The sequence below is a fragment of the Dipodomys ordii genome, unplaced genomic scaffold (assembly GCF_000151885.1).
Source record: "Dipodomys ordii isolate 6190 unplaced genomic scaffold, Dord_2.0 Scaffold14, whole genome shotgun sequence".
NCBI classification, from domain to species: Eukaryota; Metazoa; Chordata; class Mammalia; order Rodentia; family Heteromyidae; genus Dipodomys; species Dipodomys ordii.
The window spans coordinates 8,761,142-8,766,517 of NW_012267230.1; the positions used below are offsets into that span (position 1 = coordinate 8,761,142).

Sequence of the window (5,376 nt, forward strand, 5' to 3'; positions counted from 1 at the left end):
AAGGTGGCTCAGTGGTAGAGTGCTTGCCTTGCATGCATGAGGCCCTGGGTTTGATTCCTCAGCACCACATAAGCAGAAAAAGCTGGAAGTGGTGCTGTGGTTCAATGTGGCTCAAGTGGTAGAGCGCTAGCCTTGAGCTGAATTCCTGAGGGACAGCGCCCAGGCCCAGAGTTCAGGTCCCACGACAGAAAAAAAAAATTGGATATAACAGCCAACTGTTTTTTTTTTCTTTTTTTCTTTTTTGCCTTAACTGGGGCTTGAACTCGGACCTGGGTGCTGACCCTTAGTTTTTTCCATTCAAGGCTGGTGCTCTACAACTCAGGCAAGAGCTCCATTTCTCACACTTTTTTGTCTGGTTAATTGGAGGTAAGAGTCCTACAGACTTTTTTTTTCTTTTTTTGCTCTGGCTGGCCTTGAACCTGGATCTTCAGATCTCAGCATCCTCTCTCTCTCTCTCTCTCTCTCTCTCTCTCTCTCACACACACACACACACACACACACACGTCCAAATTTCTGCCTTTTCTTTGAAACTCAGATGACCTAGAAGATTTGGCTGTGGAGAACATTCCGTCGGGGTAGAAGAGTTGCAAGTTGGTCAGGGTAGGCTCGCTGATGTAACAAAGAGCCCCACGCTTCTGGATTGCTCCACGCAATGCAAGTTCATTTTTATTGTGGCCCAAACCTGTAGAGCATGAACATCTACAAACTGGCCGCTCCCCCATCCCATCCCATTTGTCTTCTTCTATAAGGCAGTCTGTAAGCAGGTGGTGTCATCGGGGATGGGAGGCCACAGCCTTGGCCGGGCGGACGCCTCCTGCCGGTCCAAGGACAGAGCCGACTCTTCACGGGGGGCCTGGCATCTCGTCTTGTGACACCAGCTCTGTGCCCTCTGTGCTCCCCAGAGACCTCCCTAGCTTTCTCTTCCATCCATTCCTTTTCGTCTTTTCTGGGCTTCATTTTGTACATTTTTTTTTTTTTGCCATAAAAGTAGTGAACTTGAAAGTGGCCCCGTTTCTCCTTGCTGTGCTGCGATCTTAGAGACAGACGGCGACGTTGCACCCTGTGCCCCACCTGGAGTCCTTCGTGACTGCGGTGAGTCTCTTGGGATGGGGCTGGAATGGTATGTTCACAGCCTCAGAAAACCGCAGGCATGGCGTGCACCCCCGTGCAGCCCTGGGGAGGCTGAAACGGGATGTTGGGGAGTTTGAAGCCAACCTGGGCTAGACAGTGACAGCCTGTGTCAAATAATAGCCATACAGATTAAAAACTCAAAGCCAAAATGTGCATATAAGCGTGTTATTTATTGAAAGATTTTTTATGGCACTGGAGTTTGAACTCAGAGCCTGATAATGCTAGGCAGGTGCTCTACCATGAGAGAGGAGAGGAAGAAGATACAGAGAGTGTGTGTGTGAGAGAGAGAGAGAGTATTCTGGGGCTTGAACTCAGGGCCTGAGCACTGTCCCTGGGCTTTTCAATTCAAGGCTTGTGTAGGAGCCTCTGCTCTATTTAAGCTTTTTGGCTGCTTAGTTACAGATAAGAGTCTCACAGACTTTCATGCTTGAGCTGACTTCAAACCACGATCCTCAGATCTCAGCCTCCCAATTAGCTAGGCTTACAGGCGTGCGTGAGTCACAGGCACCCTACAAAGTTCTGCTTTTCCTGACTCCCAGACACACACTACCTCACCCTGGGTTTCTCCATGGAGATGGAGTTTCTTGAACACCCATCTCCCCCCCACACACACATTGTCCTGAACTGCAATCCTCCTGATCTCTGCCTCCTAAGTAGCTGGTATTAGAGGTGTGTGCCACAGCTCTGTTTGTCTATTTTCATCTAAGGAGGACACCAACTGCAGTTCCAGTTCCGTGAGTGGAATGCATGCTAGCGGTATGCTGCCAGCACCGCACCTGGTAGCAAACGTGGTAGTGTGCAGCTGAAAACGTTCTTTGGAGAGGAGTGTGAGGCTGGCCATGGGGCTGAGGGAGAAGGCCGGCACAAGGTCTTGGGTTTGACTCTAAGCACTGGGTGGAGGTTAAGGAAGCTAGATCTCCTGTGAAGTGCACTTACCATAACGAAAATAAGCAAAGGAATGAATGCCACAGCCAGGGGGGAAGCTCAGGGCGGGGTGGGCGGCTTTGATGATGAAGCCATCAGGTGGCTGGGGGGGGCGCTCTTGTCCAAGGGAATCAGATTTCATGCATTAAATATGTGCTTCCTCCCCCATATGAACTACGCCTTAATAGACTTTTCTTTTTTCTTTCCTTTCTTATTAGGTGCTGGGGACAGATCCCTGGGCCTCCCACTCCACAAACTAGGTACAACTCTAACCCTTTATTATTTTAGGCCCTGAGCTTTTTCACTCACTTTGAGCCACAGGTCCATGCCCCAGTTTTTGGTGGTTCATTGGAGCTAAGAGTCTCAAAGACTTTCCTGCCTGGGCTGGCTTTGAACCTCAATCTTCAGCTGTCAGTCTCCTGAGTAGCTAGGATTACAGGCGTGAGACATTGGCACTTTACTATATCTTGAAACTACAACAATCATGAGATCAAATGTCTCTGGGATTAACTGTGTTCATTGATCTCCCTCCCTTCACCTGATCTATGACACTAGTGTCTGTGTCACCATTTATAGAACCAACCTGGCTAGTGGATGTTTAAAATGTCAACAAACGTTCTTGGTAGAGGAAGCAAATGAACCTGTGTCTGTGGGTAACTTCACATTGAGAGAAACCGAGGCACAGAGAGGTCACACCCTAAGCCCAAGGTGCTCCAGAGAGGACATCAGTCTCATAGTGTTGTTTCTTCCTGCCACCACAAGGTGGTGCTGTGGACAAAGCATCTGTGCAGCTTCTGTGGAGAGCGGGTCCTCTCAGCTGAGGGCTAGCGCAGAGCCCCTCTGCTTCACATCCCCCCTGGAAGCCCTCACCTGCCACCAAGGGACTCTGAATACTAGGGAGGTGAACTGTAAAACTTTAATTTCCTTCTTTCCCAGAAAGCCACGGGCTTCAAAGGTCATTTCCCCACGGGGCAATGAGGGTCTCCAAGGGTTGCCCCAGCTTCTCCACCCACCCCTCCCTATCCCCTGCCTAGAAACCTCTTGGCCTTCCCTTCTCGAATCTCAGGGAGGCATTGGCAGACTGTTCCAGAAAGCCAAGGTGACCCTCACACCTGAGATGCATATGAAAGTTACAGGAATCCAGATGCCACTTTATATATTCATGAGTGCAAGAAACATCTTGCTTGTTCAGGGCAAACAGAACTTGGGTTTGGGATTTGCTTCTCTAGTTTTTGATAGCGCAGTCCCGCCAAGCTGGCCATTCCCTGGCCTCCTTCCCCCACGCGCCCCCCCCCCAGCACCCTCCCAATTCAACCAGAGGATTCCTGCCTAGAAACAGAAAGAAAATGGCCAGCATTAATTCATCCTTTTAGCTGTTTGTTTCTATGTGGGGGGTGTGTGTGGCAGGTTTTGTTTTGTTAGTTGTGGGGCTTGAACTCTGGGCCTGGGCACTACCCCTTAGCTCTTCAGCTCAAGACAAGCGCTCTACCACTTGAGCTATACAGCACCACTTCCAGTTTTCTGGTGGTTTGTTGGAGATAGGAGTCTCATAGACTTTCCTGCCCTGGCTGGCTTTGAACTGCGATCCTCAGATCTCAGCTCCTGAGTAGCTAGGATTGCAGGCGTGAGCCACCAGCGCCCAGCTTGTGTGGCAGGTTTTAGCCTAGGAACATGCACTTACTAGGCAGGCGGGGCACTACCACTGAGCTACATCCCTAGACAGAGCAGTTTGTTTCTGTTGTATTTGCATATGTGGTTTACATAGTAAATTTGCCATTTATTTATTTTGGTGGTGGTGGTACTGGGGTTTGGTCTCAGAGCTTTGAGGTAGGCAGGTGCTGTACCACTTGAGCCATGCCCAAGCCTTTTGCTTTAGGCTATGTTTCAGAGACTTTCGCTGTTTCTGCCCAGGCTGGTCTTAGACTGCCATCTTCCTAGCCCTAGATCGCCTTGTTCTAAAGAGCATAGCGGGGTGGAGAATGAAGTCATGAATAAGCTCTTACCCATGATGATAGCCCAGAAAGCAATCCTCGTCTGTCCTGGGGCTGGGAAGGAAATTGGGTTGGGGTGACACTTCTTGCTCTGCAGGTACAAGCTTGCTTATTGTCTATTGTTGTGTGTGTGTCTGTATCTATGTCCAGAAGTGCTGGTGCTTTACCACTCGAGCCACGCCTCTACCTCCTGAACAGCAGTCTTTGTTTATTGGAGGGGGATATTTGATGACCTTTCTTGCTTTATTTTGGTTTTTGCCATGCTGGAAAGTGAACCCAGGCTCTGTGCGTGCCGGGCAAGGCCGCTACCTCTGAGCTACTCTTCACGCCTCTGTGTCGGTTAGTTGGTTTACTGTTTTTCAGAGCGCTGGGATTTCAGGTGTGCGCTACCGCAGCTGTCTGGGGCATTTCATGATGATCGTTTTTAATGGGGAAAGAACCTAAGTGCTCTTCCGAGGTCTCTTCTTCAAAAAGAAGCAATTCTGCATTCTTGGCATCCGCCTGTGTGCTAGTAGTTTTGTTTTTCGTGGGCTGTTGTGGGGGGGCCGAGAGGATTCTGGGGGCCACCAGCTTGGCAAAGTCCAAAGCATGTCGAGGGTAGGCGCAGAAGGAATCCTTTCTGCAGCTTCCCTTGTCATTTGCTATGATGTGGCCTGGCTGTGCCGCTCTGCCGGGGGGCCCGGGGTGCTGGAGGGGCCCGGGGTGCTGGAGGGGCCCGGGGTGCTGGAGGGGCCTGGGGTGCTGGGGGGGCCCGGGGTGCCGGGGCGCCCGTGGTGGAGGCGGCGGCGTTAGAACTCAGCCCGGGGCAGGGAGGCCCTGGCCGCGGTGCCCACTTGCTGCGGGGCGGGGCCGCCTCGCCCGCCAGGAGTTCCGTTAAAAATAGCAAGACAGACAGACAGACAGCAGCGGCGGGCGGGGCTCCCGCACCTCTGCAGGTGTCTGGGGCGGGAGGAACTTGGATTTAATGTTCAGAAGCAGCGCAGGGGTCTTTAGGCCCGGGGAGGCCTGGCGGTTCCGGGGCTTCCCGGGCGGAGGCCCAGTCGGCCCCGCCGGGCTCGGACGCCAGGGCGGGGTGGGCAGAGGGCGGGCCCAGGGCAGGAAAACAGCTGCTCCCATCCGCAGCCACAGATCCTCGCCCGCCCGTCACCTTTGAAAAGTAGGCTCCCCCTAAAAATTCACCCCACCTTGCGAGGCAGGGCAGCCACCCCACAGGCACGGACGGGGTTCGAACCCGTGATCTTCGGTTTACGAGACCGACGCCTTACCACTTGGCCACCGCGCCTGCGTTGCAGCGGCGGCCCGGAGATCCTCTATGCTGGCGCCGCTCCCG

At 52.5% G+C, this 5,376-nt stretch overlaps 1 non-coding gene across 1 annotated transcript; it reads right to left on the reverse strand.

The window, feature by feature from the left end:
* Positions 1 to 5,256: 5,256 nt before the first annotated feature.
* Trnat-cgu lies at positions 5,257 to 5,328 on the reverse strand. The gene has a single exon. It is a non-coding gene; the product is annotated as a tRNA-Thr (tRNA).
* Positions 5,329 to 5,376: the final 48 nt, after the last annotated feature.